The sequence below is a fragment of the Convolutriloba macropyga genome, chromosome 5 (assembly GCF_964194025.1).
Source record: "Convolutriloba macropyga chromosome 5, txConMacr16.3, whole genome shotgun sequence".
Lineage (NCBI taxonomy): Eukaryota > Metazoa > Xenacoelomorpha > Acoela > Convolutidae > Convolutriloba > Convolutriloba macropyga.
This window is the reverse complement of record NC_134472.1, coordinates 20,590,011-20,602,910: the sequence shown is the minus strand read 5'-3', so window position 1 is coordinate 20,602,910 and position 12,900 is coordinate 20,590,011. Positions and strand designations below refer to the sequence as shown.

At 32.0% G+C, this 12,900-nt stretch overlaps 1 protein-coding gene across 2 annotated transcripts in view; it reads left to right on the top strand.

The window, feature by feature from the left end:
* Positions 1-12,900, top strand: part of LOC142339211 (uncharacterized) — a 72,145-nt gene that overhangs the window by 35,054 nt on the left and 24,191 nt on the right. The window contains exon 1 of one of the 2 annotated variants that reach the window (XM_075389058.1): positions 9,230-9,895. The exons of the other annotated variant lie outside the window; for it this stretch is intronic. The gene's annotated coding sequence lies outside the window, so the exon portion shown is untranslated. Of the gene's footprint in view, positions 1-9,229; positions 9,896-12,900 lie in introns of those variants that run through there. 2 annotated transcript variants of the gene reach the window in all.

Genomic DNA, 12,900 nt, shown 5'->3' with positions numbered 1-12,900 from the left:
GACAAATATAGAAAAATCCAAAATTTAAATTTTTATGCAATAAACGTGTCGAAGCGCTTAAAACAATAAACAATGGACTTAAAATATTCGATATATTCAATTATTCTTTTCTTCAATACCAATAATGTGATATGCGACTTCTAGTTAATGACACCAGGTAAAAAGTAGACAAAAAAAAGAACAGAAAAGTTAATAAATACGTCTACATTCGATTTCTAAATCTTGAAAAAGGAGCTGCCAACTGAAATCAGGAAATCTGTTAGTTTGATCATCCAGAGGGAGTCGCTAAGAGCCACTTCAGGCAATTATCCAGAATGTTTCATTTGACTACAAAAAGATCGACAAAAAATAAATTCCAATAAATTTTGCTAGAAGACGGCGTCGAAGCCGTTTGAACCATAATCTATTCACTGAAAAAAATGATAGGTTCAATTGTGGCTCTTTTAAACGCTAAGAATTTGATGTCCGACCTATATTGTAACATGATAAGAGAAAGAACCCCAAAGAGTGGAAAACTTCCAAAAATAGAAAATTGTTGTGAAAACTCGTATTAACAAAGCCAAAAAAGCATTTGTAAAACGTAATTTTACGTAATTTTTTTAAGCTTTTATCCATTAGAAAAAAGCTATAATTTCAGCAAAAAAGAACATGTGGCAAAGATCTATATTCCATTGTTTATCTTGAAAACAAGTGTTTTCAAAAGTCAAAACGACCATAAGCTTTCAGCTGAAAACACTAGATAGGTTTCTTTGAAAGTCCTTAGGAAGCCAATAAGAGCTGTCATTAATAAGCAGTGATTTGATTGCGTAAAGTGTGTGAAAATACGGAAAATGTGAACAAAAACAACGAAAATATGTCAAATGTTCACAAATCCTTAAACCCCGACGGGCTTTCTAATGATACTACTCACAACCCTCTACGATGAATCTCGATCGGCCAAAAGTTACTGAACAAAACAATCCATTTGATTATATAGTTCCTTTCCTACTAAAGTGGGTCGGAATAATGAAGCTGGCAAACTCAAAAATTCATATTTTGTTTACATCTGTCAAATTCGTTATGGCCATCGATTGATACTTAAATGTTTAAACAGAACGAAATTGGAATTATTCGAAGACACATGCTATCTTCCAATAAGGTGGCTGATGCACAAAATGAAAAGAAACAATAAATGCTGTAGAAAAATCGGAAAACATCTGAGTAATTAAAAGGACGGGTTTCAAGCCGAAACCCTTGAAACAAAAGGAACTATAACTTATTGTTCCGACCCCTCTTGAGGGGGTAGGAACTATATACTCAAATGGGTTTTTTGTTCAGACAATTTTGACCGATCCATATATTCATCGTACAGAGTTGTGAGTGGTATCAATAAAAAGCACCTCCAGCGTAGAATACGGAATTAAGAAGATTTTGTTGAATTTCGTATTTTACAGGGGTTATTGAGGTTTGAAGTTTTGTGAATAATAGACGGATTTCCGTTGTTTTTATTCACATTTTCCGGAATTTTGCCTTGAATTTTCGTCAATTTTGCTAAATATTATAAGAAAATTGTTAACAATGGTACTGTTGATTTTATTTTTAGAAACAAAAATGCATTGTTGACTATTTTGATTAATTTTTTTGACTGAAATTTTGGCTAAAGTTTTCAAAATTCATCCTTTTTCAGCTAAAATTGCCCGAAATAAGCATTTTAGTCCACTTTGATTAAATTTGCCGAAATTATATACCCCCAAAACAATAAAAACAGTCTTTGTAAACTACAAAGGTAGGTAGTTTTACCCCCACTTCCATTGAGAGTAGTCTAGAATCAAAATTTTGCCCTTTTTTGCTAACTTTATTATTATCAAAAACGCTGCGTTTAGTTTTGATCTTTTAACCAACAAATTATCTAGATCTAAAGCATTCGAAACAATTGAGTCTATATAAGGACGAACAGCAATAGCGGGGCTGGTTTTGATCCAATCTCGAACTGTTACAATCATAAAATAATTCGGATTGTAATCACTCGGGTTTTTTGAGCTTTTTTATGTTAATTAAAGAACAGAGCAATTTATATCAAAGCTCACTGTTAACAGGTCCAATTGGCTTCTTAAATAGTTTTAAATTAATTCATCCACTTCCTTTACTCGAAAGATTTTGGTCGTTTTGACTTTTAAAATTGTTGACCTTTAAATAAACAGTGGCTTATTAAACTTCGCCACTATTTTTCTTTTAATTTGGTGAACTTGTAGCTTAGTGTCAGCAAAGAAAGAATGCTTCTTCGTCCTGTTCTTTCGTTCAAATTTTAATCTTTTTGCTGTTTTGAGCGTTAAATTTTGTTTCTCTGGCTTTGACACTACTAGATTTCAATTTTTTTTATTTTTAGGTATTGGCCCGTTTCTCACGTTTTTTTCTCGTTTTGTCACATTATCACATTATTGACAGTTCACACATTACATAATTGGCGTTCAAAATAGGGCACCGTTGAACATTTAAAAGTCTTGAAAGGCATAGGTTTCTCGAAGAATTTAATTCCTCACCCCTTTCTCGAAGACACCCCTTTCTCGAAGAATTTAATTGAATTTTTTACAATAGTCTTTAACTGTCGTTTTTAAGGTGTCTTTTAGTCTTATGAAATTACCTGGATCATGACAGGTCTCTTTGGCATTGCATGAAGTAATAAATGAGCCTTAATTATTTTTTGAGTAGATAGCTGATGGCTTTCATGAGTTTGCAAACAATTGTTTTCAAATAACAAAAACTCTTTTTAACGCTGTTTAATTTCGCATTTTTGTTGTTTTTTGTCCATTTGTTACTTAGTCTTGTTAATTACAGCTCGCATATGACATAATTATCGTCGAGGGAGGGCGCAAATGTACAAAATCTAATGTTTTTTTAGAATTGTTATGAATTTACTGGCTGCGGGACGGCTTTTTCGCACAAAATGTAAACTGATTTTTGATTGTTGTCTATAATTAACGTTTCTTTTGTAGACGTAAGACAAATTCTGATTGATTACAGGTTTCAAGCTTTTCCTTTGGACGAATAGAATAACCTATTTATTTATTCAGTTTTGTAGATAACGGCTTTCATGACTTTGAAAATAATTGTTTTCGAAAAAAAAAGTTAATTATTTTTGCCCTTTATTTTCTTTTTTGGTCTACTTGTTACCTATTCACCTTAATGAGAAGGCCTATACCACATTTTTAGCGTTCGAGGAAGACTCATTTGAACACATTTTGAGGCGCCAAATATGGCCTTTCGACATCGACAGCGTTTTCTTTTTAAGGATCAAGGTTTCTTTTTTGAGGGCAAGAAAATGTGAAGTGCGTAAATTTTTTTGCGAAGTCAACAATATTTGTTGATCACGTGCAGCTTTTGCAGTGTGGTCTTTTAAGTTAAACTAAAATTTTTCTACCAATGCTGTTTGTTTTAAATCAGTACATGAACTAGTAATAGTACGTTCGGAATCGTCTTTTCCACCATTTAAGCCAAATATTAGACTTAAAGCTGAAATATTTGAGCTAATTTTCTCTGTGGGACGCTTTTTCAGCCTTTTTTGTATATAAAAAATGGAGAAATTTTCATCAAATGCTAGCCATTTTTTGTCTGCTTTTTAAGTTCTTTAAATCTTTTCTTATCTGATTTAAAGCTTCTCATATTTTCTCATGTTCACTATTTAATCTGAAGTTATTCTGTACGAGTGACCGCTAAAAATTGACACTTCATGATTAGGTAGGACGTTTCTGTCGTGTTTGCTATAAGTTGGCTGTCGTTTAGGCAATGAAAATTTTGATGTTGCAGGTTTTTCCGCAATAGTTGTTTCCGAAACGTTATTTATGAGCAAATGGTATCAGATATTTTAACCATTTTTTAAAAATCATCATTGGCTTTTCTCATGTTTTTTTTCTACTGTTTATGTTTTAATTTCATAAGTATATAACTAAGTAGGAGGTTCATGTTGTCGAGTGAGTAGCTGGTTGGGATATCTAAGAGAATATCTACTTGATATCGGTTCAGTAGTCTGGCTTTTTTAAAAATACAGATCTGAAATAAACATACAATTTTTTGATGCCAAGAACTCAAATTGACATTGCGATTTTAATAGCACTGGCGCATATAAGGGAGCGAAAAAGTGAGTTGAGTGGAAGCGTGAATTCTGAATTACCTCCACAGTTTTTTTTAGAAATTTGTGTCTGAACAAATTTTCGTTATATAGCGATTTTTTGTGCGGCAATTTGATTTCTTCTTTTGCTCCTTTTCTCCCAATTTTCTGGACTAAGGTTTTCAAACGGTTATACCGGTGTTCTAATAATGCTTCAATATTTTTTGAGTTTATCAAAGGCCAGTTAATGGTTTATATATGTTTTTGACTTTTTGTTTTATTTTTTTAAAAATCAATGATTGCATTTTTTGCAGCTTTTTTTCCTTTCTTGTAGTCTAATTATTGACTGGACTTATTGGAAATCTTAGTGGATGGAACAGAAGATCCCATAGTTTAAATTGATTTATAGGGGTTTTTAACTACATGGTCAAAACTTGTTTTAAAAAGTATCTGTCATTTTTTTGGTCTTCCCAGTTTGGTAGTTCTTTCTGTTGCTTTCTCATTTAGTCTCATTAATGATAGTTCTAGCCGTTTGAGGCAGCATCTAATTGTTTGAGGCCATGGTTCGTGTCACCTAATCTCATGACAGGTCTCATTGTTAGCTAATGAGGCTTTTTAGAATGTAATGATTGGCCTTTTTTCCTAGCGGCGGTTTTCATTACTTTAAAATTATCCTTTTCAAGACAGAGCTTTTTTTTATTCTTGCCCGTTTTTTTGCTTTTCTTGTGGATCTGTCGCTTAAGACTCGAAAATGAGTTCTCCTTGCCCTTCTTTTGTGGCGTAAATGTCTTCAATTGATTTGCTTTATCTTTTAGCTAAAATTTCTGTGACTGGGATAGCATTTTTTGAAATGTTGGTGAGTTTTTGAATCTAACCTTCATTTGTTATTTTTACCTAGATACGATTTTTCTCGGTTCTGGCTGATTTTTGTCATTTTTGTTTTTTCTTTATCAATTTCTGAAATTTATTTTAACTTGCAATGATTTGAATGACACACTGTCAATATTCAGATAAAACTTTCTGTTGCTGATTGTTTTTTTTTGGAGAGGGAAATATTTTAATTGTTTTTGAAAACTTGTTTTTGAATTTTGCCCACGTAGAATCCTGGGCTTTATTGTGTGGCATAATTGTCCTGCTTTGTTTTTCTTATTTTTTTGTTCTTGTTAAGTTCAGATTGATTAAAAATTGTCTGCCAGTAACCGCAAGTTTTTTGATGAATATTGAATTTTTTCAATTTCTAAAATTAGTATGCTGTTGCGTGTTTATCGATATTTAAAACACTTACGTGAACATTCTTATTATTATTGCGAAACTTAGATGCTTTCTTTAAATTTTTTATTTTTCAAAGCATTTAGTTTTTGAAACCATTAGTCATATTTCTCGAGTTTCCTATCTTTGAAAATTTTCGAAGATAGAAAACTGGATTTTTCTATTTAAATGGATTAAGTTTGGCCTTCAGGGTAAAAGCTTTGGATTATATTTCAGGATCTGTTCTGCTATGTTTTTTAATGATCTGTTCACATATTAACATGATTTTTGAAGTCAAATTGAAGTGGTGATTTTGGTCACTCCGAAACAGTAAAGGGATTGAAAAAGCGAGTAGTTTTGCAGCGTGATTTTTTTTCACTCGAATATTGAAGTAGAGTTAGAAATTGGTGTTTGAACAAAGATTCGCTGTCTCACTAGTGGTTTTTAATCACATTGGGCAATTTTACTTTGATTACTGTTTTTTCGTTATTTGAATCGGATTTTTTCTAAATGCTTTTCGCAATCCATTCATAGTTCATCCTAGGCTGTTTTTCGTTTGAAACAAATGACCTTTTGACTTTAATTTTTAAAAAAAAATTTTGATCTGATTTATTTGGAACTGGTTTTCCCAATTCACTCATAGTCCGCTCTAGCTCTAGTTTTTTTTGTTTAGTCAATGAAAATTCTTTGAATTGTTCGTCAGGACTTACCTTTTGATCACATTTTTCGTTTTACATAAGTCACAATTTTCACGCATGACTTCTGACGTATTTCACCGTTTCCACTGAATGGAATTTAAATTCTTTTGCGCATTGAATTACGCAATGTAGTGAATACAGTCAAAGTCAAAAGAGCAAAATTAAAAGATCAAAAGAAACAAGATAAGCATATAAAGCCCGGTCATTAAGTCAGTGCATTAGGTTATCAAAGTTCAATAAAGCGATTGCTAAAGGTAATTTTGGAATCCAACCAAATATGCAGAATTTGCACACCAAATAAAGAAAATTGTTTCACTTATAAAAATTCTTTCAATTTCTCTCTTAATTTTTTTCTTTTTGTTTCAATCAAATTTTGCGTCAAGCGGGTCAACGGCGGCTTTTTTCCGGCAATTAGCCCGCTATGTTTAAATCTGTGATAATTGTTAAGGCTGTGTTAAAATTGTAAATACATTTGTTAAAACTTTATACTGAAATGTAAAATATTCGCAAAAACAAAAAGTGAATATTCTTTAATAGCGTTATGAAAAACCAGTATTCAAAAAACAAAAGATGGATATTTTTAAAATGAATTAATCAGGGGTTCCCTTGTCTTCCTCTTAGTTACTATTTTAAATTCATAAATTTATTGACATTAAATGTTTCAAAAAGTTTTCGATGTAAACATAAATGAAAAACGTTGCAAAACGTTAAAATCGAGAAAAATTAAACAGAAGACTCTTGAAGTTTATAAAAGAAAAGAAAATAAAAAGTTTAGTTTTCTTTTTCTTTTGGTCTTTGACTATTTTTTCAGAATTGAATTACCTTATGGTTGTTCTCTTTTGCCCAAAACTGAATCCAATTGAACAACTGTGATACTCCTGATCTTCACGAAAACCACTTCTTTTCCAAAGAACGAGGTAAATAGAAACTAATATTGAAATAAGTCGTTTTTCTTTTTGCTGGTTTCATGAAAAAACTAGTTTTTGTGCAATATAAGGCCTCTATTTTGTAGACTATTCGATTCAGTGGAGACAGTTTTTGAACATTATTGTAACCTCCCCGATTTAAAAAATGAAACAAAACTTCTTTTGTAAAAAAATAGTTTTGTCACTTTCTGCGGGATCTTCCTGTAAGCCCACATCTCAAAGTTCATTTAAAATGTGCTTTATTTGACATTTGCCGAGCTGACTAAACATTGGATACATTTGATGCCAACACTACAAAATATTAAGTTTTTTTTAAAAAAATAAAGCTCTTTACAGTGAACAGTTTTTTCAGTTAAATGGAAGTTTGAAACAATTGCTAGCATAGTCTTGCTCCATCAGAAGTGAAATAATTACTAAATCGGTTTATGAAATTTTTTTGAAAAATTGTTTCGTAAATATCTGCCTAACTTCATGCCATTCCTGTCAATCGTGCATCCTAGTATTTGGATACTATATTTTTATAGAAATTACAGTTATTGAAGTTGTTTTTCGAGGTCCACCTCGAAAAACAACTTCAATAGGAGACAAAAGCAACCACTTGCAGGAACAAAAAATTTTGAAGAAACTTGGAAAAAAGTAGCTATGAAAATCGTGAATGTAGCTATGATTTTCATCACTGCTACATTCTTCTCAATTGATGTTTGATTGAGTTCTAAACATGCGTTATCCAATTGCTCCAAATTTTTTGAAACATGAAATCTTTACACCAGAGTCCAACGGCGTAAATTGATTGAAATGCATAAACGCAGTTTTTCAGTTAGAAAAGTATATAAAAAACTTATTTCGATTAGTAATAAACTCTTTGTTTGGGTTGCTTTAAATTGTTCAAAATTCAGAATTTTGCTAATATAGGACAGATGATTTAAAACAAACTTGAAATTAATTTCTTGGTAAAAAGACATAGTTTCATATATTATTCGACTCTGACTTTTGATTTTAGTGAATTCATTAACTAAAAATTTTAATCGTTGCTCAAAGGTGCTCTTTGACCTTTTGGAAAGTTTCTGTGAAAATATGTTATATAATGGAAAATAATCAAAAAACAATTTTTGATTTAGTTTTCTTAAAGTTTTTTTCCAGGGGTTTTGCTGTCGTTGTTTTGTCATTGCATGAGAATTTCTAAAGATGTTTTTTTTAACGATTTGACATATAGAATGGAACTAGTGGCTTGTATTACTTATTATTTTGCTATGAACGTTCAGCTATGGAATCTCTTTTTGTGATTATCGGTTCTATGACCAAAAGAACTTTTTTTATTAGCCTTTGCTGTAATTTGTTGAAACCCGTTTTGATTTCAATGTTAGTTCTCGTTGAATACTTGTGAACGAATGAACAGTTTATCTGTAGGTTTAATTCAAATTTTCTGTATAATCCCGACTATTTTTTCGCCGGCTTATTTATCGTACGGATGGCTACCAAAAGGAGCTATTAAGGTTGCGTTCTACATTTTATTCCCTTTGATACATGCCCTGGGGGCTCTGGAAAATGCCTGGGCTTGTTCACAATCAATTGTTTGATGTCATCAACGGGTGCTGTTGTCGTTGCTTTGCTCCCGTTATCGTGTCTCAAAATAAACTACACCTAATGTTGTTGCAAAACATAGCATAGCATTGCTTCGAGCAGCAGCGCCCAAGTTTATTTGCGTCGGCTGTGCTGATATTCCCCAAATTATGTGCTCTGGGGGAAAAGAAGCAGCTAAAATTATGTGAAATTAAATCTTCACTTTGCCTAGATTACATGAATTCGCGCCGCGCATCTATGTATCGCACATGTACAGGAAATTAGGAGTGGTGGTGGCGATGTTGGTTGTAGTAGTTGTGGCGATCACTGAATTAGCCGACAGGGGGAGGGGGGGGGGGTGTAGACGTCAACCAAAAAATGATAATTTAAGCCGTCAACCCGTCCAAACTAATTGTAAAGCTCGGACGAACTAGTGGCCAATCATATTTGTAGACAAATCAGAATTACCAATCGGTTAGTTTTTTCATTTTTTTTGTATCGGCTAAACCCCCAGTCTATCAATATTGCTAGCACCAGTTTGGTGAATTTGTATTATTTTTGCTGCTCTGTTTAGAAATGAGTGTTTGTGGCGGTGTAGAGTAATGTGTATTAAGAGAGGAGATGGCATTTGATTGCCGAGTGAGTGAGTTAGGAAGGATAAATGCAATAAAACGGAGCTTTTCACTTTGCTATATTGACTACAAGTGAAAAAAGTATAAAACAAAAATACAATGAATGCTCTACCAATAAGTACAATCAAGTATTTAAGTAACGCATTTAGCAAAAATATCCTTATTTCCATTTTTCCACCGTCTTTTCTCAACTGCGACGTCTTTTGCTCCCCTTTTTGTTGTCGCTAATCGTATGTGTGATATTGTGTTTATCTTCCATTCTTTCATACATGACCACAACAACTACCACTGTTTTTTTATTCTATTCTTTTTTTTTCTGTCTGTAACAGACTAGTTCTGATTCACAATTTCTATCTCTCCATTCTCCTTTACTCTTTCTCTCCAGTTTAATTTCCCACCACAGAATTTTGCTGTTTAATGTCTTGCCTTTTTTCACGTCTATCTGCCTATGTTTCTTTGCATTGTGTTGTATTAACGGAGAGACAATTTTTAGCAAGTGAATGAATTTGTCGGCCATATTTTTGTCCCAGATTTGGTTAACTGAAGTTTGCTGCTACAGAGTATTAACAATGCAGTTGAATGGTCGTATGTATAGCTATATTATGCCGTTCTCCCTCTGGCGTTGGCTCGATTTTTAGTGCTTTTTAAGTTATACTATCCCTTCTTTTAAAAAAAAATGCGCAGACTTGTAGACTTAGTTACTGACTGATTGCCGAGGAGTGGATGTAGTTGGCGTAGATATTAAAGGTAATTTTCTTTATTTAACTCGTCATAATTTTAAAAACCTACCAGAGTTTTGTGACCCCCCACCCCCCTCCCAAGTATTAGAGATTGACCTGATCTTTTTTGTTTGGGGTTCAAACCGTAGGTTTATTTTTTGTTTTTTGCGTAGTAGTTAAACGTGGGTGTACATGTAACAATTGGAAACAACCTAAGTTTTGTTTCGACTACCTTTTTACATGAATTTTGGATATTGTAACAATTTAGTACATGCATTGATGAATGATATTGTGATGATTTTGGCGTCCCTTGTGCAGAAAACGTTGATCACTAAAAAGGATGGTAAACATCTGCAAACGAGAACCGTTGTTGTCATAGTTGATGGTATTATTGTTCCGACCCCTCTTGAGGGGGGAGGAACTATATACTCAAATGGTTTTTTTGTTCAGTCAATTTTGGCCGATTGATATATTCATCGTAGAGAGTTGAGACTGGTATCATTGGAAAGCTTGTCCAGCGTAGAATATGGAATTAAAAAGATTTTTTTGATTTTCGTTTTTGACAGGGAGATATCGAGGTTTAAACTTTCGAGAAAATAGAGTGAATTCCGTTGATTTCATTCACCTTTTTTCGGAATTTTTGACACAAATTTCGCCAATTTTGATAAAATTTATTAAAATTTTTCAAGAAAATGTTGTTGATTTTACGTTTAAAGACAAAAAAATATTGCCGGCTATTTTCATTGAATTTTTTTGTCACAAAATCTGGCTAAATATTTCACAAAATTCAGACTTTTTCATCAAAAACAGCATGAAATAAGTTTCTTTAGTCCACTCTGATTAAATTTGCAGGAATGCACACCCAAACACCACTAACACAAGCTTTTTAGACTGAAAAGGGGGCTAATTCCACTTCAACTTCCGTTGAGAATGCTCTGTAAATATAACTTTACTCGTTGATTATCAAAAACGCAGCATTTATTTTTGATTTTTTAACTAACAAAATATCTATATCAATGATATTCCAAAAAATAAATATTCCTAATAGACAATCAGCATTAGCAGGACTAGTTCTGCACCAATCTTGGACCGTTACAATCCAAAAATAATTCGGATTGTTGTCAGTCGGTTTTTTATTAAAAAAATTCAAATCTTTTTATTAATTAAATAACAGAACATTTCAAATCAAAACTCACTAGTGATAGGTCCTATTGGCTTCCTAATTAGTTCGAAATTATTTTATCTAGTTGATTGCTTGAAAGCTTATGGTCGTTTTGACTTTTAAAATATTTGATTTTTAAATAAAAAATGGCTTATTGAATTTTGCCTCCTTTTTTCTCTTAATTTGGTCAACTTGTAGCTTAATGTCAGCAATCAAAGAGTGCTCGTTCTTTCTGCTGAAATCAAATTTAGTCTTTATTGCGGTTTTACGCCTTAAGTTATTGTGTTCTGGCTTTGATACTACTATATTTCACAATTTTTTTTTTTAATTTTTAGGTATTTGCCCAATTCTCATCTTTTGTAGTTTTGTCAAATTATCACGTTATTGTCAGTTCATATATCACATTTTTCGCGTTCAAAATAACGCACAATTGATAATATTTAAATCCTTAAAGATATAGATTGTGGTTCTTTACCGCTTCGACAGTACTTTCTCGAAGAATTTAATTGAATTTTTTAATTTCGTCTTTAACTGTCGTTTTTACTTTCTTTTTTAGTCGTATTTAATTTCCTGCACAATGACCCGGTTTGATTGGCTTTTCCTAGAAGAGTACATGAGCCGATATTCTGATATTAGAAGATAGATAATGGCTTTCATGACTTTAAAAACAATTGTTTTCCAAAATGAAAAAAAAAATTATTTAAACTTCGCAATTTTGTTCTTTTTGTTGTCTGTTTGTTACCTGGTCTCGTTAATTTAAGGTTAAAGATGACATTATTTTGGTCAAGGAAAGGTGTAAAAAGGGATTGGTGTCACAAAATCTAATTTTTTAAGAAATCGTTATGAGTTTACTGGCTTCGACACAGGTTTTTCTCAAAAAAAAAGTAAATTAATTTTTGATTTTTGTCATATTTGACGTTCTTTTGTAGACGTAAGAATTGTTCTGGGTAATTGCAGGTCTTGAGGGCTTCCTTTGGAAGAATAAACGAACCTATTCAATTTTTTCAGTTTGTAATTAATGGCTTTCATGTCTTTGGAAATATTTTTTTCGATGAAAACAAGAATTACATAATCTTGCTTTTTTCTTTTTGGTCTTATTGTTACTTAGTTTAATTAATGAGGGGTCACATAATACATTTCAGGGGAAGGTGTCAAAAGAGATTGGTGTCGCAAAATCTATTGTTTTAAGAGAATTCATTATGACTTTACTGGCTTCCACACGGGTTTTTCACAAAAAAAAGTAAATGAATTTTTGTTTTGTCATATTTGACGTTCTTTTTGTAGACGTAAGATATATTCTGGACAATTGCAGGTCTCAAGGGCTTACTTTGGAAGAAAGGACGAACCTTTTCAAATTTTTTAAATTCAAATTTTTTATTTTGTAATTAATGGCTTTTATGTCTTTGGAAATAAATTTTTTTTTCGAAAATAAAACCAAGTATTACATAATTTTGATTTTTTTTTATTTTGTCTAATTGTTGCTTATTTTCATTAATGAGCGGCCGCATAATACATTATCGGTGTTCGACGAAAGTGCAATCGAACATTTTTTGGGGGCCAAAGTATGGTTTTACGGCTTCCAAAGCATTTTCTGGCAAGTTTTAATTGATTTTTAGTGTGTTGTCTATTTGTTGTTCTTTTTGTAACTGCATAAAAAATTAATAACCAAGAGTTCTTAATTACTTTCTATAGAAGCATTGGTAATTGTAAACCTATGGGATAATTGAGGTGATTCCTAATGGTTTTCATTACTTTGAAATTGTCTTTTTTTTAAAATTCAGCGAATTTTCTAACTTTGAAGTTTGTTCGTTTTTGTCTAATTGTTACCAAGCTTTATTATGAACTGGTGAATAACCATTTTTTTTTCTGGT